This window comes from Triplophysa rosa, linkage group LG2 (assembly GCF_024868665.1).
Source record: "Triplophysa rosa linkage group LG2, Trosa_1v2, whole genome shotgun sequence".
Taxonomy (NCBI): Eukaryota; Metazoa; Chordata; class Actinopteri; order Cypriniformes; family Nemacheilidae; genus Triplophysa; species Triplophysa rosa.
The window spans coordinates 9,437,676-9,465,400 of record NC_079891.1 but is presented as its reverse complement, the minus strand read 5'-3'; the positions used below and the strand labels follow the sequence as shown (position 1 = coordinate 9,465,400).

At 44.0% G+C, this 27,725-nt stretch overlaps 1 protein-coding gene across 1 annotated transcript in view; it reads right to left on the bottom strand.

Moving 5' to 3' along the window:
* The window catches only part of ank1a (ankyrin 1, erythrocytic a), a 371,228-nt gene that overhangs the window by 116,877 nt on the left and 226,626 nt on the right, over positions 1-27,725 (bottom strand). The window lies entirely within an intron of this gene.

The following is a 27,725-nucleotide window of genomic DNA, read 5'->3' as shown; positions in this document are numbered from 1 at the left end:
GCAACTCCCCACATTTCTCCCCACATCACCATTTTCTTTACGCAAAAGAACAGTAAACTCATATTCACTGCTCACACTGCTAGTTTTAAGATAAGTTTTATGTCTTTGTTTAAACTCATCGTTACAAATTCTATATGATGAAAGTGTGATGATCCTGCCTCACCGTGTCATGCTTTTCTAGTCTTGTGGCAGGGTCATGACAGCACCACGTGTTTTGTGTGGAATGCATGGTCATTGTTTGTTTATGATGGCCATGCGTTCTTGTCTCGTCTCTTGACCCCACCCCCTCGTTTCCTCGTTTAGCTTCCCGCCATTGTTTGATTCCCCACACCTGCCTATTGTTAATTATCCCTTGTTAGTTCCCCTATATATAATGCCCTTGTTTCTTCTGTTCTGTGCTAGTTCGTTTCGTTCCATGTCTTTGATGACATTGCGTCTTGTTCCTGCCTGTGATATTATCCAAGTCAAGTCAGTGTAAATTTTTGTCAAGTGTTGTTTTTGTCCAGTTTTAGTTAGTTTATGTTCCTGTGTCGTCTGCGATTATTATTCCTTCCCCTCGTGGGTCTTTGTTTTTGTATTTTTTTTAAATAAATCATTGTTTCATTAACCCTTTACCCGCTGCCTGCATCTGGGTTCTCTGTCCTTGCAATTTCGTGACAGAAAGTCAGACGGATGGAATTCCCTGAATTGTGAGCAAGAGTGAAATGCATTGTCAGACAGCACCAGCATAATTTACTGGGATCAATCATGTTGTGCTCTTTATGATGAGTTTCCGTGATTTGCGTCTTTGTTGTGTGTTGCTTGGTGTGAAAGAGTATTTATACAGTCATGATCAGGATGTTGATACGGATATGGATTTTGGTTAACGGGGAGATAATGAAATTGGTACTCAGCAATGTAAAAATGTTTTTCTGTTATATCAGTGATATATCAGTTTCTTATTTTTATCTAAAAACACCCATATTTGCCCGCCAAAAATCCTATTTTTCCCATACAGTGTTATACAGCCGGAAATAAGCCTGCCCACACTCGCTGATCGGAAATCTAATATGGCGGCTATGTGAAATTAGCCCATAGTGTTAATGTTTGACTCACCAGGGCCCAGTGGGGTATTCCAGAAAGCAGTGTTAATTTACTGGCAGCTAATCCCTGAACTCTCGGTTGATTAACCCAAACCTTGCTTATTCAGGGTATGTCAGTATGTCAGGGTATGTTGGTTCCAGAACATGTTTGAAAAGTTACCACGCGCTCATGGGAACAACACGAAGACAGATTTCACAAGTCACCATGGAAACAGCTGGGAAGATTAAAGTTTTTAACTTTTTAACATATAAAAACATACATATATATATATATATATATATATATATAAATGTGTCTTTTTCACAGAAGACATCAATCTGCATCAGCATATAAAGTGTGAGATAAATTCAATATGGTTTTATGTTTTTTTATAAGTTTATAAAACTATAAATGCTATATAAACCTATTTTAAATATGAAAATATTTAAAAATATCTACTCATCGTGGATATATTAGTAGTAAATATGATACACCGAATGTCAAAAACGTGATTTATTACCCATAATTTATTACCCCCTGCCAGGATTATGATTATGACCTTTGACCGTGCATCCCATGTACATTTATGAACCCTTTGTTGTTTGTTCAGGAAAAAAGGTTATAATGTCCAGGCCTCCTTGTTCCATAATTCCCAGCCCCAAACCAAGACGGTGCTTTCACCCTGGCTGTCTTTTTACCTGGCAACAGGATGTGCTGTGAGGGATTTGTAAATGCAATCTTTATGCTTGTGATGTTTCTTCTAAGAGCGAGTTGGTTTTGACTTTTTTCTGACAAATGATGAAAAGTGTTTGAGATTTTTTTGTATGTCTTATCAACGTGTTCCAAACAACGTTTATGTTTGTGTGTTTTTATGACCTGGTTATTAATGTTTAGGTTTGTGGTTTTTATAAACTGTTGTGTCCCCCCACAGTCAATACCTAGTTTCTACCCCTCCACTCCACTTGGCAAAAGGTGGTTCCAGCCTGCCAGCCTGTCTCCAAAGACAGTGTGAAACCTGTCTGCTGGGTTTGTGTTTATAATTTAGAGAGATAAACAAAATGTTTATGTGTGTGACGTTTTCATTTAAGAATGACTTGGGATTGGTGTCTGCTAGGCATGTAGTGCATGTATATTACTGGTCCGCATTCTTAACAACGGACCTCAATTAGCTTTTGATTAATGCATGTGCCATACATGTTCTCTCTGCCTGTGCGAAGAAGGCAATCCACATGTGTTAGCACCTCTAAACTGTCAGTTTAACACAACTATAGACTTTAGGAGTTAAGTTGAGGACTTAACAATGTTATGAGTTCTGTCCTGGCTGACTTTCTTCTGCCTGGGAAGGTGCCAGTGTGCCTACCAACCACGGGGGTGGAAGAAATTCTAGCAACTTAGACAGATAAAGGACCTGCTTGGCTGATTCTTTTGATCCTCACGTTAAAAACCAAACATGTCAAAATCTGGTTTAGGGTTAAACTTTTAAACCTGAAATTAGGAAAAACGTATATCTTCATCTCCATTTTGTTTGATTTATTTAATAAATGTTTATTTTGAGATGATATTTCAAGATCTAAAATAAGAATAGTCACCTAGTTTAGTTCTAACCCTAGGTTAAAATACGATTGTTTAGCATTCTTTTCAAAATTCAAGAATGATAACCTTATTCTTTAAAAAATAAAAACAGAATTAGTCTATTAACTTCTTAGCATCCTGTTGAGTACAGACCATGTCACAATGTTTTTTTTAATGTATATAGCTTCTGTTAAATAAGTTGTAGCTAAGGATGTGTTTATGTTAATAGGTAAAGAGTTTTTGAGGGGGGCACCGCCTCAACACCCCCACATCCACTTTTTAACAGCTTAACTCCTGAGACTGCGATAGACTGCCGTCAGACTGTTTCTTTTTAGTACCAAACCTCTGCATAGCCAAATTTTGTGTTGTACATCTGATCTAGCAAGGAAATCCAAGAAGTCCAAACAGTAAGTGTTTCTGTTTTACATGATTTTAGGGGCATTTAAATGTAAGTGTTAAACAAATGGTTAAATGTTTTTAATGTTTTGCTACAGATCTAAAAACTTATCAACTGGGCACGTTTTATTTAATTGTCATCATTTTCTTATGTTGCATGCTTTTCACTCAAAACATGTCTTGAATATACTTTACTTACTATATATACACGTACTGACTGAACGTATCAAAAATAATAGCAAGAGAAATACACTCTGCAAGTTTTTTAAGGACCCCCATATTTTTCTCTAGGTGTAAAGTGCTTTTTATGTTTTTTCCAGACATATCTGGCAGATTGTGTTCTGGATTGGGAATTACACATAAGTGGTAAAATTTTGTTATATTTAAAATTATTTTTTTATATTGTAAAAATCTAGACTTGAAATAAATGTACAAATAAACCAAAAAATGGCTTTAACATGCAGGGAAATGTGCAACTTCTGTAGACAATGTGTCTTGTGAAAGCTGTAAATGGTGCTTTAAATGTTTAAAAAACACAAAGAGCCCCCAAGATAGATGTGCTCTGGTTTCAGCTCTTAGAAAGTTCTTCATTTAAAAGATTGAATGTTACCTCTAGTTTTAGCCTAGGTTTATCTGATTCTGACAAATGTTTTTGATCTTCTTTCCTTGATTGCTCTAGAAGTACTGGCAAACATGCATATCAGTAGAATTTTAATTAACCTTCGCCTTATGTCTGTCAGTGGTGTAGACCTGCATCAACAAATGTGACCCCGGACAACAAAACCAGTCTTATGGGGTCAATTTTTCAAAATTGAGATTTTTACATAATCTGAAAGCTGAATAAATAAACTTTCTATAGATATATTAGTTGTTAGAATATGACCATATCTGGCTGAGATACAACAGTTTAAAACTCGGGAATCTGAGAGTGCAAAAAAATCAAAATAATGAGAAAATTGCCTTTGAAGTTAATCAGGGGCACTGTGGCAGACCATCCACTCACAAAAATAAAGTTTTTATATATTTAAGGTAGGAAATTTACAAAATATCTTCATGGAACATGATCTTTACTTAATATCCTAATGATTTTGGCATAAAAGAAAAATCGATAATTTTGACCCACACAATGTATTTTTGTCTTTTACTAAAAATGTTCCCGTGCTACTTAAGACTGGTTTTGTGATCCAGGGTCACAAATGGTAAGTTTATGTGTATCACCCAATCCGAAACTTACGTGTTACTTAAGGTACGGATGAAAGTCATATATACACTACAAAGCATGTACTCTATAAAGGTGTGATTTGTAAATGCATCAGTTGATAAAAAGCGAAATACTTGAGGGATGAATACGCGTCTTGTGTTACCATGTTGTCTCAATAAACAGATATGCTTTAAGAAAATAGCAAATTATTTAATCCTACTATGCCTATAACCTAAAATACACAACATGGAAGCAAAATGGATCTCTCACTAACAACCGTTTTGACATACAAACACATTTGTTTTACTACTTGAGTTAGTATCATCACTATTAGTATCATCACCATGTGAGTCTCAAGAACATGTTTACATATCTTAAATCATTCTCCTGGTAAACATTTGTATAGTTTTAACATTTGCGTTTAGTCAGTACAACGTTTTACACATGCATTTCATAGAAGTAGTTTTGTTTTGCTTCTCACTGTTTTGTGAATATTTAAAGAGGACATGTGATTTGTGTTTAGAGTAACTTAATGTGATGTGTCCGTAACATTTTGTTAGCTTCATTGTTTTACTAAACCTAAAGAATGATGACAGCTTTTTCATTTTCTGACAATCTACAGAAAGCGATAACACAAACATGGTAAGGCTATGGATTTGTATTTATTGATTCATTTATTTTAGTTTTGGAAAGATGTTCATTTTAACTTTTTCATAAGTTTTTCCATCTCTATTTCCTTACTTTACCACGTAGTTATAATTAGTTGCATGGTTGCTTCTTTGACGTTTTTTTAGTCATAATTGTTCAGTTGATCTTTGTTTGTATTGTTCTTTGATTTTGTCCTTAAATCTAATTCTTAAGCTTTGACCTGTTCATTGTTTTGGATTCTTGTTCAATTGTCTCATTTTCCTCACTGATTTATCCAACATGTCTGCCGACACGTAAGTTTCGGATTGGGTGATGCACATAAACTTACCATTTGTTGATGCAGGTCTACACCACTGACAGACATAAGGCGAAGGTTAATTACAATTCTACTGATATGCATGTTTGCCAGTACTTATAGAGCAATCAAGGAAAGAAGATCAAAAACATTTGTCAGAATCAGATAAACCTAGGCTAAAACTAGAGGTAATATTCAATCTTTTAAATGAAGAACTTTCTAAGAGCTGAAACCAGAGCACATCTATCTTGGGGGCTCTTTGTTTTTTAAACATTTAAAGCACCATTTACAACGTTTCACAAGACACATTCTCTACAGAAGTTGCACATTTCCCTGCATGTTAAATCCATTTTTTTGTTTATTTGCACATTTATTTCAATTTTATGTCTAGATTTTTACAATATAAAAAAATACATTTAACCATTAACCATTTGTTTAACACTTACATTTAAATGCCCCTAAAATAATGTAAAACAGAAACAATTACTGTTTGGACTTCTTGGATTTCCTTGCTAGATCACAAAATTTGGCTATGCAGAGGTTTGGTACTAAAAAGAAACAGTCTGACGGCAGTCTATCGCAGTCTCAGGAGTTAAGCTGTTAAAAAGTGGATGTGTGGGTGTTGAGGCGGTGCCCCCCTCAAAAACTCTTTACCTATTAACATAAACACATCCTTAGCTACAACTTATTTAACAGAAGCTATATACATTAAAAAAAACATTGTGACATGGTCTGTACTCAACAGGATGCTAAGAAGTTAATAGACTAATTCTGTTTTTATTTTTTAAAGAATAAGGTTATCATTCTTGAATTTGGAAAAGAATGCTAAACAATCGTATTTTAACCTAGGGTTAGAACTAAACTAGGGGACTATTCTTATTTTAGATCTTGAAATATCATCTCAAACTAAACATTAATTAAATAAATCAAACAAAATGGAGATGAAGATATACGTTTTTCCTAATTTCAGGTTTAAAAGTTTAACCCTAAACCAGATTTTGACATGTTTGGTTTTTAACGTGAGGATCAAAAGAATCAGCCAAGAAGGTCCTTTATCTGCCTAAGTTGCTAGAATTTCCTCCACCCCCATGGTTGGTAGGCACACTGGCACCTTCCCAGGCAGAAGAAAGTCAGCCAGGACAGAACTCATAACATTGTTAAGTCCTCAACTTAACTCCTAAAGTCTATAGTTGTGTTAAACTGACAGTTTAGAGGTGCTAACACATGTGGATTGCCTTCTTCGCACAGGCAGAGAGAACATGTATGGCACATGCATTAATCAAAAGCTAATTGAGGTCCGTTGTTAAGAATGCGGACCAGTAATATACATGCACTACATGCCTAGCAGACACCAATCCCAAGTCATTCTTAAATGAAAACGTCACACACATAAACATTTTGTTTATCTCTCTAAATTATAAACACAAACCCAGCAGACAGGTTTCACACTGTCTTTGGAGACAGGCACCCCGGCTGGCAGGCTGGAACCACCTTTTGCCAAGTAGAGTGGAGGGGTAGAAACTAGGTATTGACTGTGGGGGGACACAACAGGTCTTAAAAATCACAAACCTAAACATTAATAACCAGATCATAAAAACACACAAACATAAACTTTGTTTGGAACACGTTGATAAGACACAAAAAAATCTCAAACACTTTTCATCATTTGTCAGATAAAAGTCAAAACCAACTCGCTCTTAGAAGAAACGTCACAAGCATAAAGATTGCATTTACAAATCCCTCACAGCACATCCTGTTGCCAGGTAAAAAGACAGCCAGGGTGAAAGCACCGTCTTGGTTTGGGGCTGGGAGGGGTGTGTGGGTAGGATAGCTGGAACTTCATTTTAATTTTAACAACTGACTGCATGCATCACACTTCAACTCCAGTTTTTTTAACACTTAAAACCTGACTTCAAAATATTATGTTATCGAATTTAATTTAATCGCTATTTATCTATTTTATTTTACATCAGTGCTTCTTATTTCTTTAACTCATCTTGTATTGCTTCATTCACAGACTTTACGGTCAAAAACCATGCATTCTGAAACCAAATCCTCATCTCTTCTACAAACCCTGTGTGGTGTGAAACAACAAGGTCTGGAAATTACAAAACAAATTCCTGAACAACAACAAAGGGTGTCATAAATGCACACAGGATGCAACTGACTACATGCATCACCATTCAACACAGGCAAGTTATTTTAAAAACTTAACTAAACCCTTGATTACCAAGTCATAAAAACACACAATTATAAACTTTGTTTGGGACACGTTGATAAGAAAGACAGACCCCTAGGTTTCATGTTGTGTTATGAGACAGACACCTGCTGTCAGTCCGGCAGGATGGGTCCAACATTTTGCCAGGTGCTGTGGGGTTAGATAGGCAGGACATGACCCCAGGAACCAGAGCAAGACTTTTATAAACGTTTTAACTTGATCTTTCAAGAAACATCACACGCTTTAACATTTAATTTATCTCTCTGATCTCTGATATACATCCACATCAAACTGTTTTCACACCATGTAAAAAGACATGACTGCAAAACATCGTCTTGGTTTGGGGTGGGAGGTGTCTGTGTGTGTGTAGGAATGGAGGAACAAAGAATCCCCCAACATTAGCTGGTACTACATTTTCATTTTTACACCTGACTGCATGCATCACCCTACAACACAGGCAAGTTCTTTTTAAAACTTAAAAGCTGGATCTGTCTATTTTATCATACTTCACTGATTCACTATTTATCTATTTTATTATACATCAGTGCTAATTATTTCTTTAACTCATCTTGTATTGCATCATTCTCAGGAGGTCAAAAACCAAGCATTCTGAAAACCAACTCACACACATTCTTTTTAGCTATTTTATGTAACATCAGTGCTTCTTATTTTCTTTAACTCATCTTTTACTGCTTTCATTCACAGGAGGTCAAAGACCAAGCATTCTCAAACCAAATCCTTATCTCTACTGCAAAGAAGGGGGTGTGTGAAACAACGGGCCTGGACATTATAACCTTTTTTCCTGAACAAACAACAAAGGGTTCATAAATGTACACAGGATGCACGGTCAAAGGTCATAATCATAATCCTGGCAGGGGGTAATGAATTATGGGTAATAAATCACGTTTTTGACATTCGGTGTATCATATTTACTACTTATATTTGTTACATAAAGTGGAGATTTGTTTAGATATTGTTCTTTAACCATGTGTATGCTTTTCTATCAGTGTATTTTACCCAAGCTGTGTTATGTATTTGATTTCATTACTAATTGTGTACAATGTAAAAAAATTGTTAGTTGACTCAACTCATTATATTTAGTTCCTTTTTTGCGAGTTTTTTGTTTTATTTGTATACGTTTATCAGACAAAGTATAAAGTACAATGAACTAATTTAATTTACTTAAATAAACTTTGAATTTAAGTTCTACTAAAGTGAAGTTTTCACAACTACATCCAATAAGTTATGCCAACAAAGTAAAGTTCTCAAAACTGCATCAAATAAGTTCAGGTAAAGTATTTTATTTTATTTTTTACTTTAAAGCCTGCAGCAATATCAAGTTATTTTAATTACTAGTAGAACATTAATTTGTAAAATTATTTTTTACAAAAATGATGGCAAATTAACAATCACAGTTTAACTTTCTTAATGTATATTTTTTGGATTAATCTGTTATATAACATAAAATAAGTACCAACTCAATTTTGGTTGTAGTTATCAGCTCAAATGTTCATAAACAGCTTCTGAATGACATTAAAGAGTATTTGAAGTCTAGCCTGATGAGTGCATCAAGATGTCCCCTTTAATTGACAAACACATTTAGTAGTCCATAAAGACGACAAAGAATGATAACTTTTCAACAATAGTCACATCACTCCAGTTACAAAAAATGTGGTTCATCCTTGACAGACGGTGCACTGGAGACCCATCAGTAAGTGCTCACCTGTACTCTCTGTGTGAAGGAAACATGTTTGTTTATGATTATGCTATCAGGTTTCACACTTTGGCAGCCGCGAGTGGATGGAACAGCTGTCTTCTGTCCAGCTTGGGCTTTACTCACCACCTGCTGCCGTGGTTTACAACTGCAGCTCCAACTCAATCTAGTGAGCTGCGATGATTCCCTTGGGCTGGAAAAGCTCATCAGGCTCTCCATGCAACTCTCAGAGCAGCTCCAAGTGTGTAACTCCCTGTGCCAGAACCAACCCCGCCAGCCAGAGTTCCCTCACCTGCCTGCTCCGGAGACTTACGGCGATCCCATAGAAGTGGCAGGTGCCCGACTACCATTCGCTGAGCGGCAGAGGAGGATGACCCAGGGTCTGTGCCTGTACTGTGGTGCATCGGGGCATATGCTGGAAGCATGCCCCCTCCATGTACCTTGATGAGTAGCATCCAAAATGCTTCTGTTTCCCAAACACCACTTCTCATTGAAATTTGTCTGTCCACGTCTGATTCTGCGCTTGTTCTCACAGCCCTCATCGACTCTGGGTCAGCCGGCAACTTAATCTCTGGCGCCCTCTGCCGCCAGCTCAAACTCCAGAAAAAGAACATTCCCATCCACTACCAAGTTCAATCCATTCTAGGAAGACCACTGAGCAAAGGAACGGTTAAGTTCCAAGTGGGTCCAGCCCAATTACAATTCGGCGCTTGTCATGAAGAGGATATCCATCTTCTCGTCCTGGAGCAAGCCACCACTGAAATCATCCTGAGTCGCCGTGGCTTATCAAACACCAACCCGAAATCCGCTGGAAAACTGGGGACATTCTCAAGTGGGGAGATCATCGAAAGCCCCCCGGAAAAGCTATCAGCAAAGGTTCCTAGTAGGGTTGTCACGGTACCATAAACATGTCTTACGATACTATACCAGCTGAAGTATCTCGATACCAAGTTGTATCACGATGCTGTGCCATATAATTCAAATCTATACAAAAAACACAGATTTAGATTGAACATTTTGTTTTTACTATAGTAAACTGTATTATACTTTGCACTAGAATATGTTGTTGTATTAACTGTAGTAATTGGATAAATTGTAGCAAATACATTTACATTTAGTCATTTGTAAATACTATAAATACTGCTAATTTACTATGATAAGACTCAAAAACACTAGTATCTATGAGTTTTAGTAGTTTACTGTAGTAAATACTAAAGTACACTAATCATTTTTCGCGTAGGAACTAATTCAAATGTTGGACAAATTTAATTGATACAGCAGTCTTTATAAAGGGAAATATTAGGCTTACTTAAAATGCAGAACTAAAACGGCCAGTAGGTGGCATACATTTTCCACTGGAATTTTCCAACTCGTTCAAATCACCAATTTGAATCATTAACTCGTCCGAGACATTCAAAACACACATTCATTTTGGAGATAAACACCGCAAAAAGGCAGATGTAAGTGTTCACATAAATATTAATGCGCATATGCAACATTAAATACGGACTACGATACTACCGTTTCAAAAATAGAGAGGCATTGCGGTTATTTTGAAGCTTTAGCTTCGCGATGCTACTGTAGCACCGGTACACCGTGCAACCCTAGTTCCTAGACGTTATTACCAATTCCGAGATGTCTTCTGTCCAGCTTGGGTGACCCAACTTCCCCCTCATCGACCATGGGACTGTGCGATTGACCTAAAGGAGGGTGAGCCAGTGCCCTGTGGAAAATTCTATTCACTTTCTCTCACCGAACAGATGGCCATGGTGGAGTACATCTCCGAAGACATGAAACATGGCTACATCCGCCCTTCTCGCTTTCATGCTGCTTCAAGCTTCTTCTTTGTGGTCAAGAAGGACGGGGGTTTACGGCCTTGCATCGATTACCAAGCTCTCAATGGCATCACAGTAAAGTTCTGCTACCCACTTCTTTTGTCCCATCTGCCCTGGAATAGCTGAGAGGAGCCAAAATTTTCATTAAACTGGACTTCTGCGGCTCTTATAATCTGGTGCGGATCCTAAAAGGAGATTAGTGGAAAACTGCGTTTGTTACTCTCACTGGTCACTACGAGTACCGGGTGATGCCGTATGGACTTGTAAATGCTCTCTCCATTTTCCAAGATTGCATGCACAATGTCCTTTGAGATTTCCTCCACAAGTTTTTACTCATGTACATAGACAATATACTCATCTACTCTGAGGAACCCCAGGAATCATCACGTTGCGGAGGTCCTCCAACGCCTACGAGAACATCAGCTCTTCCTTAAAGCCGAGAAGTGCAGCTTTCACCAAACCTCAACACAATTCCTCGGTTATAACATCTCCCAAGAAGGAATTATCATGGACGAGGGAAGGTAGCTGCAGTGCAAACCTGGCCCATCCCCAAGACCATTAAAGAGCTCCAACGCTTCCTCGGTTTCACAAACTTTTACAGCCGATTTATAAAGTACTTCAGCACCACAGTTACTCCCTTGACAAATCTGTTAAAAGGCAAGCTGAAATCCCTCTCCTGGTCCACCTTGGCCACCGAAGTGTTCAACCTTCTGAAGAAGAAGTTCTCCTCAGCAACACTCTTTCCAACTTAACCCTTTCGCTCGTGAGACAATGCTTCTGGTGATCTGGCATGGCAGCGGAGGTGAGACTGTTCATCCAAAGTTGCAGAGAGTGTGCCATCTCGGAGAGTGCGCGCCATCTACCTGAAGGAAAACTCCTACATCTCTCTATACCCAACTCCAACACCTTCGAGTGGACTTTGTCACAGATCTGCCCCTGTCATCTGGTAACACATGCATATTTGTGGTAATACTGTAGATTCTCTAAGTCTTGTCGTCTGATCCCCTAAAAGGTTTTCCAACTGCCCTGGAACTCCTTTTCCAACACGTTTTTCGCTATTTCAGCATTGCTGAGGACGTCGTATCAGACCGGGGTCCACAGTTCATTTCCAGGGTGTGGAAGGCTTTCTTTACTCTCCTTGGTGTGACCGTCAGCTTGTCGTCAGGGTACCACCCTCAATCCAATGGGCAAACAGAATGCAAGATCTAGGAAGTAGGTAGATTCATGCATACTTTTTGTCATGACCACCAGGAGACCTGGAGCCAGTAAGCCCAGAACTCCAACCACCCCTGTTCCCCTGGACGGGGGAACCATCTGAGGTACTGGTTACACTGGTTCCAGGAGAGTGAGAGGGTCTGGGACTCATCACATCACCACCTCCAGAGAGCCATCCACCGACACAAAATCCAAGCAGATATCCGGCGCAAGGAAACGTCTCGGTTACGACTGTAACCACCATTCCCTGATGGAGGGAACAAGACATTGTGTTGAGAGACAAAATGGGGTTTGATCTTGAGAACCTATCATTTCCGAGAGGAATTTAAAATGCCAATGGGCTTGGCGAATGGCACACGCACGCCAGTCCCCGCCACGTGCATACGGGTATAAAAGGGAGGTGAGGGCGGCCAGTCACTCATCTTTTTGGGCTGAGGAACCTGAGAGACATCTCCCGGTCACTGTAGCGGGTTGGCGAAGCCTTGTGCCACAATGTTACAACGTCTTCTTCCCTCCATAGGCGCTGAGCCGTATCACGACCTCAGGCAGAGCGACACTGATTAGACTAGTGAGTCACAAGTGAGCGTTACTGCGAGATGTAATCTTCCAGTGGGATCAGTACTTAGTAGCATACCCTGAGAGGCTCGTACCGACGGCAGTGGCGGTGCTTCCATGGTGGCATGGTGGTGATTAGCCACCCTGTGTGCCCCCCAGTGGTCATTGACTTGGGGTAATGTCAATCATTGCGCTAAAGCTCTTTACCGACGCTGCACGTTAAAATGGAAGCAAAATCTGTAACCTTGTGACTAGACTGTGTTAAGAACTAATGAAGGCTTTTATTTTGGAAAAAAGACAAAGGAAGTGGCTCCGTGGCTGTGCTAACGAACTCGTAACTTCAACTTGCAACGTGATGCTCCTATGTGCACCGAGTTAAGGTAAGAACAGAACTCCACAGGTTCTTTAAGAATGTCTATTTGTGTCTAATTTGATTCAATTTGCATGGGAAACTGTTCTTGTGTGTTTACATTAGTTAGCTCTCCATCTGGATAAACGTAAACATCTCTCCACTGTTTCAGTAATGTTAGCAATTACTAATTGCATACAACGGATGCTAATTGCCAATTAGCATCCGTTGTATGTTTCGCGTTTTGTGACATGAATTAACAGTCAACAACAGAGTATCATATCATTGTTGCCACTGTGATGTTGGCACAGTACAAATAACATTCTTGAATGTAGACTACAGCATGAAACAGAGGCAGGGAGATCTCCAATTTCTACACACAGAAGAAAATTAGCAGGGAGAGTGCAGGTGACCAGCAGTGTGAGAGTAGTCAAGCTGAATTATGCCAGGCAGCTAAAACAGGCCAACATTTCCAGGGCCAGACCAGCCCTCGTGGACCTCCAGGTGAAAATGCAGGTATTAGGGAAATGCTTTAAAATGTGTAATGTGGTGTTCTGCACGATTTTACAGTTATTCAGTGAATGAAGCAATTTAAATACATCCTTTTAATCACAGTACTAAACTGGCACTATGCACTAAAAATTGTGTATTTGTTAAATATTTGAAATTCATGCTATATATTAGTGGCCAAGAAAAGCAAGATGAAAACAAACAGTGTGTAACTGTACAATATAAATTTAAGTGATCAGTGGCAGCTTTCATTTTTGTTACTTTTGGGCAGCCTCCCAGATTAATTGTTGTTACCCCCTGTGCCTCCCACCAGAAAATTTTCTGGACCCGCCCCTGACCGACGGCCATCACGGACGATGGCGTTCATCTCTATTAGTGAGGCGCCGCCCGGCGCCGTAAGGAACACTGGGGAAACACTGCTCTCCTCGTTGAAGAGTGTGTTATGGAGGCCACATCCTACCACAAGGGGAGGTTACACGTGGAGACACCAACATGGTCTCACCAGTGGGGAGAACAACATGTGAGAATTTCAGGGGCGACTCTACCAGTACTGGACTTGGTTCCAACAGTCCGCTCTGCCCGGTCTGTTACCACAATTGCCAATGCTTAGTGATGGGTGGAATGCCTATACTTCGCCCTAAAAGGGGAAGTAGGGAGGCTAAAATAGCTCGCTAGACTCGCCTGGAGAGGGGAGAAGGCACTTTCGCAGGCGTACGCCAAAACGAGTTGCCGACCTCTTGTCAGACACGGTCTGACACTGGTTCCACGAGGAGGTTGTAAAACCTCGCGAAGGTACTGGGTGTAGCCCAACCCGTAGCACTACATATGTCTGCCAGAGAGGCGCCCTGATCCAGAGCCCATGAGGAGGCCATACCCCAAGTGGAGTGGGCTCTCACTGCAAGAAGGCACAAACAATCTTGGGACCGCTATGCCAAAGCAATAGCATCCACAATCCAGTGCACCAATCTCTGTTTGGAGACAGCCCTCCCCTTGTGCTGTCCCCCAAAACAGACAAAAAGCTGCTCAGAGCTTCTAAGGCTATGTGTGTGGTCCAAGTAGAGGCGCAATGCGCGTACTGGACACAACACGTTGGAGGTTGGTTCTTCCTCCCCAGATAGGAGCGTCTGCAGGTTCACCACCTGGGAGTGGTGGGAGCCTTGGGCACGTAACCTGGCCGGGGTCTCAGGATAATGTGAGAACTACTGGGCCCGAATTGGGCACGGAAAATGCCTGGAGGTCCCCTACCCTCTTGATGGAAGTCATTGAGATAGTTGAGTATCCGCACGCCTTGCTCCCTGAGGTGCACTAAGGCAGCCTCTACGAGTTTGGTAAAAACCTGAGGAGACACGGCCAGACCGAAGGGCAGGACCTTGTACTGATACGCTCTTCCCTCGTACGCGACCCGCTGGAACAGCCGGTCTCGAGGGAGGATGGAGACGTGAAAGTACGCGTTCTTCACGTCGATTGCCACGAACCAATTTTGGTGACGAACTGAGCCCAACATGCGCTTCTGCGTCAGCATCCTGAATGGCAGCTTGTGTAGGTGCTTGTTCAAGAGGCGCAGATCCAGAATGGGGCGCAGATCCAGAAAGGGGTGCAGCCCCCCACCTTTTTTGGGGAAGATAGACATCTCGGTTAGAGCGACGGGTTCGATCGCACATTTTGCCAGAAGGGCAGCAACCTTGACCCAAAGTACGGGAGCATTCTCCACACCTCGGTTCGAGGGCGGGTGCCTGGCGAACCGGATCACATAACCGAGACGGATTGTCCCCTCTAGCCCGCACCAAGCGCCCAAGTCCGGTGACAACGGAACCAGAGGGACAATCTGCTTCATCGTGCCGTGGGGGGTGGTTCGGTGGCTGACAGAGTGGTCACCTCCCTCAGGTTGGAACCCCGGGGAGGTTGACGGCTCTGGTAACTTACCTGCCTGGTGTTGCCACCGGCCATGCAACATCAAGCGGAGATTGCGGAAGGCAGCGAGAAGTTGTGTCGCCTGACGCCAGAGCATGTGAGCGGAGCAGATGTTAACAGATTAGAGCAGCCACTGACATTGGAAGCGGCGTCCATCAAAAATAGACTAGGCGCCTATATTTAGCGAAGCGGCACTGGGACGCTTTTGAAACGTGCCATGGCGCGTCTGGTGTAAACACAAGCATAGACTAGAATGACCGCGATCCGTTCCGGTGTTAGATGCGTGCGGTGTAAACTTCGTAAGACTTCGGTTGAAAACGGCAGGTGTTAAGCATGCAGAGGAATTTTAAATTTGAGCGAGCGTGGAGCGATTTCACCAGAGCGGGATGAAATTGTAGGTGAGCGCGGAGCGGAATTGAGCGGAGTGGTCTGGTGCGACTTTGAGCGGTGGCGCGGGGGGGGCGAACACCCACGTGAGCGGGGGGCGGAAATTCTCACTGCTCAGCACCGCTCACATGCTCTGCCTGACGCACCGTCATATTGAGAGTGCTGCGGGGAAGCCCGGAGAGAGAAAAGCTCTTTTGAGATAGAGTGGGCGCCCGGCCCTAAAAAGGGCACGTGGCAGGCGGCATCCCGCTTCGACCCGCCAGCGATGACTAGGCTAGGGGGATCGGGCATGCTGTCACTCTCAATCCCCTGGCTCATCCCGTCAGGGCCGCTCTGTCTCCAAGGCGGGTTTCCCAACGGGGTAGAAGCCTTCTCCTGCGCGGAATTGCATCTCTGGCGGACCGTCGCTTGGAGGGCCCCAGTACCAGAGTGGCCACCACGGGGGGGTGGGGCTGCTGAGGGCAGGCTGCGCTCGGGACCTCAACGACCAATAGGTGGCCAGTTCACAGTGGAGCAGTCTGCTTCTTCACCACGGAGAACCTCCAAGGTGTCACCACACAGCCCCACTTGCGAGATGGGTGCATCTAGAAGGCGAGCCTTCTTTGCGTCACAGATGTCTCCCTTGGACCACTATCGTGGACATCATCCGACCCAGAGCACCCGCCATGGCCTTCGTGCGCAGCTGGGTCGGTCTTCTCATCAACCAGATCTTAATGCTTTGACTTATGACCCGATGAGTCGCCATAGCATTATGAACCTGATGGACCACTAAAACGTGGAGGGCAGAGGCAGTTTAACTCAAAACATCGTAAGTCTTTGACATGAACTTACATCCCCTGGAAGGGAGCCTTGGTCGACCCCTCCAAGTGGCAGCGTCTGCGGTGCACCGCGACTGCACATTCCACCTGGGGGGGACGTCGACATATCCCTTAGCTACCTCACCGTCCAGGGAAGTAACAGCTCCTGAGCCCATCAGGTGGGAGCACACCGCTAATGGCATATTCCACATCTTTGTGAGCTCCTCATGCACCTCCAGGTCAGCCGCGAGCATTCCAGGGAGGGCGGGGCCACTGCAACCCGACACTCGCAGCCGCCCGGGCAAACATGGCCGTCATCTCTGCGTCGCCTCATCTTGGGTTCGACCGCCCGGGGGCAGAAGCTCCAAGGGGTCACCGCATCCGATGAGGGACAAAGGGAACTGAGACATTAAATAAGGAAACATTAACGAGGGATAATTACACAGGGACGGTGAAGGACAGGCGAGGGAGATGAAACACTAACGGAGAAAGAAGGGGGCGGAGCTAAACGGAAGACAGGAGGACACGCGGCGAAATGTCAAAACAAACCGCCATGTGTCTCCACACAAGACGAAACACACACACAAGACATGGTACTGTCACGACCCTGTCCACAAGACAAGAAAACTCTGAATAGGAAGGACAGGACCCTGACAGGTTTGTGAAAACTGACTTTCCATTGTACCATCTTTATTTTCAACGGTTGCTGATGTAGTCATATTAATAGAGATTCTTTTCATTTTAGAAAATGCTACAGTTGGCATAACTTGGAAAACCTTGAAGAACGGTTTTAATTACACTACACGAAGCATGATAATTAATTTGCATTAATGCAATATCGCTGGAGTAGGTGTGTGATAGTGCTCTTGTATCAGGATGGCTGTGGTTAGGCCAGAGGCAGGAGGCCACAGGCTGAGTGCTGGAGGCAATCGCAGCCATTAATATAAGAGCACTATTACACGTCTACGAGAGAAATATTGCATTTATACAACAGTTCGAAGGCACACGTGTGTAAATCAGAAACCAACATCGGAGTGTCTACAAAAAACCTTTTTTTTTTATAGGAACTGTGGACCTACATTCTTCCGCAACGAATTCCAGCCCAGCATAACAGTTAAACAAACATCCATTACTAATTACAAACCGTCACTGTTTTAAATTTGCACTGTGCTGCTTTAGTGAAGTTATTAGTGATAAATAACAAGGCAGGATGTGCGTGTGAATGAAAGAGAGAGACTGTAAAAGGCAACTCCCTGAGAATGTGTTAATCCCATTGGACTGTTGCACTTTACATTGTTCTTAAATGTAAACATGAGCTTATTTACTGTAGCAAGTTGACACGGCACTTTATGTTATCTAAATCGTGTGATCGAGTTCCTCGTCCGGTGCTGTAATTTTTTACCATGAGGGCTGTGAATCAATTGCTAAGAGACACTACCAACACTGACTACGTTCAGTCTCACTTCATAAGTGTATGTTCCCATTCTCATGTTGTAGAGTCGCCACCTAGTACCCATTTTCCAGTATTGAAGTTTGTTATTCCATACATGCACAGTGTTAGTACTAACAGTATGAAAAAAGCTTAAAAGTCGAAGTATTTCGATGCACTTTATTATGTACCTAAATTAAAGTGATAATGGGAAATGAACATGTGAACACTATGCCATAATGAATCCCACTGGGGTCATCTAATAAAGCTTATCCTGAGAATAAAGCCTGAAACCTTTGGGTTACAAGTCTGGCTCTCTAACCATTAGGCCACAACTGCCCTAGTAACAGTGTTGGGTAAGTTACTCTGAAAAAGTAATTCATTACAGTTACTAATTACATTTTCAATAGTGTAATCAGATTACTGTACAAATTACTCTCTCCAAAAATGATTTAATTACTTATTACTAATTACTTTCTATATCATACATCAACCTTGATTAGAATTGATTCAAGGTACACTTTATTTTACAGTGCCCGTGTTACAGTGTAGTTATACATTTAAGTACTGAGTAATAATAATTAACTACATGTTCCCTTTCTGTCGGTCTCTCGATGTTGTGTCGAACCGACAGATGGGGTTTGACTTGAGAGCCTATCATCTTCTGACTATTTTGAAAACGCCAATGAAATTGGCAAATTAAATTTGCATGCCGGACTCCGCCCCGGAAATCCGGGTATAAAAGGAAGATGGCGTGCTCATTCATTCACCTTTTGTTCTTCGGAGCCTTCGTTTATGACGATCTATTCTGAGCTAATAAATTGCCGGAACCTTAGACGTGGTGCAGCATATTGTCCCTTCTTGCAGTGACTTCCCCTGGGCGTCTCGGCAGTTCCGGAGGTGTTCGAGTTATTTCCTTTTTTTCTAATAGAGCAAATTTCTCCGGTGTGGCATGGCCCGCTGTTCTCGTGGGTGCAACACACTCATCGAGGAGGGGGACGGACACGATGTCTGCCTCAGGTGTTTGGGTCTCTGGCACACTGAGGCAGCCTTTGTGGATACGTCCTGCCCACACTGCGGGCGGATGGCGATCCAGACGTTCCTGCAGTTCCATCAGGCCAAGGCGTTGAAGGAGTTCCATGAGGGTAAGACCGACCAAGGGTTAATGCAGGAACTCCGCACCGCCACCGACCTCGCCCTACCTCGCCCAGCGAGATGCAACATTGAGCACACTCACCAGCCCTCAGTACTCTCAGTCAGACGGTGTGTTGAGCTGCGTTAAATCCGGGCAGGTAAGTCAGCAGAGCAGAGCCGATCTCCTCCCGGCAAGGGATCCACACTGCCAGCCATCGAACCACCCCCCGGGGTGACGATGAAGCAGATCGAACCCATAGTCCCCCTGTCTCGGTTCCTGGGAGCCTGGCTACGGCTTCCCAGGCTGTCACGGTGGCTAGGGAAGACGATCTGTCTCGGCTAAGCGATCCAATTCACCAGAATTCGCCCAAGTTTCAGAGCATCCTCTCAACCTCAGTCAGAGGCAGGGATGCTCCCGTCCCTCTAGCCGAGATGTTCAGCGGGTTTTACAGCCCGTATTTCATCGTCCCAAAGAAAGGAGGGGGGCTGCACCCCATTCTAGATCTGCGTACCCTAAACAAGTACCTACACAAGCTGTTGTTCAGGATGATCACGCAGAGGCGCATCCTGACGTCTGTCAGATGTGCTCATGGCAGTCGACCTGAAGGACACATACTTTCATGTCTCATGTCCTCCCTCGTCATCGGCCGTTCCTACGGTTCGCTTTCGAGGGACGGGCATATCAGTACAGGGTCCTCCCCTTCGGTCTGTCCCTGTCACCATGAGTCTTCACGAAGGTCGTGGAAACTGCCCTCGTTCCCCTCAGGGAGAGAGGTGTGCAGGTACTAAACTATCTCGACAACTGGATCATCTTGGCACACTCGCGAGATCTGTTGTGTACACACAGGGAGCTGGTGCTCCGACATCTAAATCGTTAGGGGCTACAGGTCAACTGGGAAAAGAGCAAGCTCTCCCCCGTGCAGAGCATCTCTTTTCTCAGCATGGAACTCGACTCTGTCTCCATGACAGCACAGTGAACTACCGAGCGTGCACAGTCAGTGCTGAACTGCCTGAATCTCTTCAAGCAGCCAGCGGTCCCCCTGAAACTATTTCAGAGGCTCCTGGGACACATGGCATCTTCGGCGGGGGTGGTCCCCCTCGGGTTGATACACATGCGACCGCTCCAACACTGCTACAGAGTCGGGTTCCCTGGAGAGCGTGGCACACCGGCAGCAGGCGTATGGTCATCATGCCTCTCTGCCGACGCACCCTAACCCCCTGGTCTTCAATTACCTTTTTGCGGACAGGGGTCACCCTAGGGCAGGTCTCAAGGCACGTTGTGGTGACGACGGATGCCTCCCTGCAGGGTTGGGGTGCCGTGTGCAACGGGCACGCAGTGTCGGGGTGGTGGACGGGTCCCCGCCTGCGTTGGCATATCAACTGCCTAGAGTTGTTGGCTGTGCTACTTGCACTGAGGAGGCTGCAGCCTCTCGTGCAGGGCAAGCATGTGCTGGTCCAGTCGGACAGCACAACTGCCGTGGCGCATATCAATCGCCAGGGTGGCATTCGCTCACGGCAGTTAAAACGACTCGCCCGACGCCTCCTCCTCTGGAGTCAGCAGGTGACAATGTCCCTGTGAGCCACATACAACCCGGGTGACCTGAACCAGACAGCCGGCGCGCTCTCTTGTCAGTCGACGTCTCGCGGAGAGTGGCGACTCCATCCCTGTGCAGTCCGGCTCATATGGGAGCGGTTCGGCCAGGCGCAGGTGGACCTGTTTGCCTCCCCAGACTCCACCTATTGCCCGCTTTAGTACTCCCTGACCGAGGGACCCCTCGGCACGGATGCCTTAGCTCACAGCTGGCTACGGGACAAGTGGAAGTACGCCTTCCCCCCAGTGAGCCTCATTGCACAGGTTCTGTGCAAGGTCAGGGAAGAGGAGCATCAAGTGGTACTAGTTGCGCCCTATTGGCCCAACCGGACTTGGTTCTCGGAGCTAATGCTCTTGATGACAACTCCCCCTGGCCGATTCCCCTGACGAATGATCTTCTTTTGCAGGGGAAGGGCACGTTGTGGCACCCGAGACCAGACCTCTGGAACCTCCATGTCTGGCTCCTGGACGGGACGAGGAGATCCTAAGTGGCCCACCCCCGGCGGTGGTTGAGACCATCACCCAGGATAAGCCCCCTGCCACTAGGCGGCTGTACACCTTTAAGTGGCGCCGTTTCTCGTCCTGGTGTTCTTCTTGAGGAGAAGACTCACAGAGATGCTCGATCGGGAACTTGCTGTCCTTCCTACAAGAGAGACTTGTAGGAAGGACATCTCTCCCCTTCCACACTGAAAGTGTATGTAGCCGCCATCGCCGCACATCGCGAACCAGTTGCTGGCAAGTCTCTGGGACAGCACGACCTGGTCATTTGGTTCCTAAAGGGGGCGAGAAGGCTGAATCCGCCTCGTCCGCGCTCCGTACCCTCTTGGGACCTTGAAGTGGTCCTGGCGGGCCTCCAGAGGCCCCCCTTCGAGCCCTTGGGAGAGGCCGCTCTTCCTCACCTTACAATGAAGATGGCCCTCCTGGTGGCGCTCGCCTCCATCAAGAGGGTAGGGGACATACAAGCATTCTCTGTGTCCGCGGATTGCCTAGAATTCGGGCCTGGAGATTCTCACGTGATCATGAGACCACGGCCTGGCTACGTGCCCAAGGTTCCCACCACTCCCTTTCGGGACCAGGTGGTGAACTTGCAGGCGCTCCCCACTGGGGAGGAAGACCCAACCCCATCCGTGTTGTGTCCAGTACGTGCGCAGCGCCTCTACTTTGACCGCACGCAGAGCTTCCGTCAACAGAAGGGGAGGGCTGTCTCCAAACAGAGACTGGCGCCATGGATCGTGGACACCGTCGCTATGGCGTACCGATCACAAGATCGCCCGTGCCCATTGGCAGCGAGGGCACACTCCACCCGGGGTGTAGCCTCCTCGTGGGCACTGGCTCAGGGCGCCTCTCTGGCAGACATTTGCAGAGCTGCGGGTTGGGCTACACCCAACACTTTCACGAGGTTCTACAGCCTCTGCGTAGAACCGGTGTCAGCCCGCGTCTTGCATGTTAACAGGTAAGACCGGCGACCGGTAGGGCGTACGCCTGCGAAAGGTGGGTCCCTCTAGGTGGGTCAGTGTGCTATTTCCACCTCCCTTCTTTCCCCACTGGGAGAAGAATAGGCAATCCATCCATCACTAAGCACCTTCCTGGGGGCAGGCTGGGCAGAGCAGTTATCTACCACATAGCTCTAACCGGACCTAGTGCTCCAGACGTGGTAACCTCCCCCATCGGGTAGTTCCGTCTGATGTATCCTTATTATTGGTTCCCACCTCGGCAACACATGACCTCCCCTAGGTGGACCTCCACCTTGCAGTAAACTACTTCAGTCCGCACATTTTTCCCATGAGTTCTCGCCTGACGGCGAGACCATGCTGGTGTCTCCACTAAACTCCTCCCTACGGTAGGAAGTGGTCTCTGTAACGCATTTCCTCAGTGAGGAAATAACGCTTACCCAGTGGCCCTTACGGTGCCGGGCCGGTGGCAGGGGCTTCCCACCTTTTTAGAAAAGCTCTGGGACCCCCTACCTCTCCCCTGGATGGTCACAATTTCGCGCTGGCCCTCACGTCTGACACGCCTAGGCCAGTCAGCGTCGCCTCGCTAGAGATTGTGTCGCGGCACAGTTTCCAGAGGAACCCCATCTGTCGGCAAAAAGGGAACGTCTTGGTTACGGATGTAACCTCTGTTCCCTGATGGAGGGAATGAGACGTTGTGTCCTTCATGCCACAACGCTGGCCGCCCACCACAGCGGTCGAGGGATGCTCTCAGGCTCCTCAGCCCAAAAGGTGAATGAATGAAGACGCTGTCTTCCTTTTATACCCGGATATCCGGGGTGGAGTCCGGCATACAAATTCCATTCGCCAATTTCATTGGCCTTTTCAAAATAGTCAGATGATAGATTCTCAAGTCAAACCCCATCTGTCGGTTCGACACAACGTCTCGTTCCCTCCATCAGGGAACAGAGGTTACATCCGTAACCAAGACGTACTTACTATAGGGTTAGGTTTAGGAATAGGGTGTGGTTTAGGGGTAGTTACATGTAATTATGCATAATGAATGGTAAATACTACATGTAATGTGTAATAAGGGCACCGTAAATTAAAGTGTTACCCAACACTGTTCAAGGATAGACATGAAATGGCTTATTTAATTCATTCAAATAAATAATAAATAACAACATAAATTATTCTTATTAACTGACTAAAGTATACAAATGTGAGAAGGATACATTAAAGCACACATTTTAAAGTTAGACTTATAATTTTGATGTCGTTTCCACTATTGAACATGTTACACAGTATTTAGTTCAATTACATCAGAAGTAACTAATTAAATATTAGAAAAATTAAGAGTAATTACTACTTAGTAACTAGTTAAACCCAACACTGCCTAACAATGATTAAAGTGTACACTGTAACACATTTCTGTAGTTTTACAGCATTTTTACTGTAAAATGAACAAATCCTAACTGTAGAACCTGTATACAACAGGTTGCTGTAATTCTGCAAAGCATCATGGGAAAATTTTGATGGCGGGAAAATTCTACAGTAAATATATTTATCCTGTGAATCATTATACAGTATTTTTTAAACTGATTTTTTCATCAGTACAAATCTGAAGAGACTCCACGTGTTCTTCAAAATCTTGACTTCAGCAAAGTAACTTCTCTCATTATTTTTTGTCACTGCAAAAAATGACATTATTACTAAGCATGTTTGTCTTGTTTTCTAGTGAAAATATCTAAAACTTCTTAAATCCAGATATATTTTCTTGACAAGAAAAGTGACGTCAGATATTTAGACTTGTTTTATCAAAGAAAATATAAGAGTTAGGGAAATTTGTGTTGAAAACAAGCAAGAAAAATCTGCCAATGGGGTTTAGAAAAATAAATTGAACAACACATTGTTTTAGACCACAATAATTTATTACTATGGTGTAGGGCCTCCTTTTGCAGGCAATACAGCATCACTTCATCTTAGGAATGACAGATACAAGTCCTGCACAGTGACCAGGGGGATTTTGAGCCATTTCTCTTGCAGAACAGTGGCTAGGTCACTACGTGATGCTGATGGTGGAAAACGTTTCCCGACTCACTCCTCCAAAACACCCCAAATTGGCTGAATAATATTCAGATCTGGTGACTGTGCAGGCCATGGAAGATGTTCAACTTCACTTTCATGTTCATCAAACCATTATCATCCTGATACACAGCACCACCTTTAGGGTACAATGTGAAAACCACTGGGTACACATGGTCCTCCAGAATGGTTCGGTAGTCCTTGGCAGTGACGTGCCTATCTAGCACAAGTATTGGGACTAGGGAATGCCATGATATTGCAGCCCAAACCATCAATGATCCACCCCTTTGCTTCACTCTGAGCATGCATCAGTCCGGTGGTAAGCTTCGTTGGGGCTTCTTTTCGCTGTAACTCTCCCAGATGTGGGAAAGACAGTAAAGGTGAACTCATCAGAGAACAATACATGTTTCACATTGTCAACAGTCCAAGATTTCTGCTGCTGGCACCATTGAAATGGCATTGACAAATGTGACCAAAGATTTGGCTATAGCAGCCCGGCCATGTAGTTTGACCCTGTGGAGCTCCAGACGAACAGTTTTGGTGGACACAGAAGAGTTGAGGTGCATAATTAATTCTGCAGAAAGTTGGGCAGCTGTGGTTTTATGTTTTTTTGGATACAATCCGGGTTGTCACCAGGACATCCCTCCTCTTGCATCGACAGTTACTCCCGTTGGATGTGGTTCTTCCTTCACGCTGGTTTGCTGACATTACGCTCGATACTGTGGCTCTCGATACACCACAAAGACTTGCTGTCCTAATCATAGATGCGCCAGCAAGACGTGCACCAACAATTTGTCCTCTTTTGACTTCTGACATGTCTCCCATTGTGTGGTGTGCGTTGCAATATTTTATGGACAGCTGTGCTATAGCTTTACTAATTAGACCGTCACACTCTGCTCTTACTGGTGAAATGTGAAATCAGTGAAGATTGGCCACCAGGCAAATATCCAAACGCTCGACCAATGATGCCATCGCGACTGCCCTCCACACTGCACTCACTCATCTGGACAAAAAAGACCCATATGTCAGAATGCTGTTCATAGACTTCAGTTCAGCATTCAACACAATCATCCCTAAACAGCTCACTCGCAATTTGGTCCAGCTGGGACTAAACACATCCATGTGCAACTGGCTGTTGGATTTCCTGACGGGGACACCTCAGGCAGTATGGGTCGGCAGTAATACATCCAGTACCATCACACTGAACACGGGGGACAACAATCTCTCTCTGAATGTGGAGAAGATGAAGGATATTGTTGTTGACTTCAGGAGAGTACACACTCAGCATGCTCCTCTGACTGTCAACGGTGCGACTTTGGAGAGAGTGAGCAGCACCAAGTTCCTGGGGGTGCACATCACTGAGGATCTCTCCTGGACTAACAACACCGCAGCACTGTCCAAGAAAGCACAGCAGCGTCTCTACTTCCTCCGCAAACTGAGAAGAGCAAGAGCCCCAGCCCCCATCATGTGCACCTTCTACAGAGGCACCATCGAGAGCATTCTGACTAGCTGCATCACTGTGTGGTATGGTGCCTGCAACGTGTCCTGCCGCAAGACCCTTGAACGCATAGTGAGAGTAGCTGAGAAGATCATTGGTGTCTCTCTCCCCTCCCTCCTGGACATTTATGGAAGCAGTCTGATCCCACTCACCTAACACACAGCTTCTTCAGGCTGCTGAACCACTTCTACTTACCGGGGGCATTGCGCATGCATTAATGGTGCCAGTGGAGCTATAACAGCCTTAGTCAATGGGTTGGCGTGTATGGTTGTGTTGATTTTGGTAATGTATTGTAATGTTATGCCATACGGGAACGGGGGAACCATACAAAGGATTTCACCCAGGATAATGGATGTGATGAAAGTGGGATCGGACACACAACTCATGAGATGTCTCAGATAATAGCAAGGAAAGGTACGTATGCTATGTATTTCTATAATCATTTATCCCCCAAACACAGAGGATGCCTACCCGAGGAACCCAGTGAAACCTCAGACCTCCTTTCCTCTATTCATATTCTTGACTGCTCCCCCTGTCATGCATAAGGTATGGGACATGTCCTATTGGGCAATTAAATTGTGCTCGAATAGTGGGATTATAACACCTAGTCCTATTAAGCGAATCTATGTCCCGAGTCTGCAGTCCAGTGAGACAGCAACAAATGTCTGCAACCAGGTTGAGCTCAGGAGCACAAACCTTTACTTTGAGGTACCTTCATTGGCATGTTCTAGATTGTTAAGGACATTTCTGCACCAGCTTCCGGGCCTTGTCTGCGTGTTCCAGATTGGTAGGACCCTATGGTGCTTTAGAAGATCACCATCCCACAGCGCTTCGTGTTCAAGGCTGTTAAATGGAATCCGACTCCTTCCTCAATGCAGCCCAGCCTGACAAGTGGAAGACGTTGCCACCACGAGACTTCTCACGATGACTGGGGACCGTAAATATCACTTACCAGACCTCTTTCTAGAGACCTTGGCATTAGTGTCATCGATCAGTTTATGTTTCTTAGTTGCCTTTGAAAGTGCATACTTGGTTATCAGAATTAGTAACAAATAGTTTGTTCATTATTTGTTTTACTTAGACATAAGGTTTCCACCTTATTACAGAGAACACTCTGCCATTTATCAACCACTTATATTTTCTATTCTTTGGACTTTAATTTCCAACCTTACTATCTTTTAGCATTTAAGTAGTTGTTAGTTTTCTTGTATATATTTTGTAAATAACTTCTATTTAATTAAATATGTGTCTTCCTTGTGTTGATAATACAGTGAATCTGAATCTCACCTTTGTAGTTTGTTCCCTTCCATTATTCATTTGAATAATGAGAACATGCCCATGGAACAAAATAAGAAGGGAACTGTAAAACCAGCTGCTATACACTTCAAATGTTCAACAAAACTACAACACAGTTTCACACAAATCAAAACTATTTATATGTTTATAATTTAGTCATTTGAGAATGTACAGGGTGTGTTGCATGTTTAGTAGGGCACTTTGGATAAAATGTTTAGTACTTGAGAACATAACACTAACACATCAAATTTACTTTGGAAATAGCATGCACTTGTTCAAATTACTATTAATTTCTCAAAGACAATCATTTTAAATAATTGTTATCTCAATGCTGGCCAAATAACTGAAATTATGATCAATAATCAAGAAGCTCTATTACCTAGGAAGACTACACGTGGTGTAAGGGGAAATGGTACAAGGAAGAACAAGACCTTACAGTCCTCTGGTCAGACCCTTGTTAAACTGGAACTATTATCTTATTGGTAAAATTTTGCAGTTGCACAACGTTTAGCTCATATATATATTGTGTATACTGTTACATGCTTGTCATTTACATTTTTTATTCAGCGTTTGTAGTTCGACTGTTTTTTTACAGTA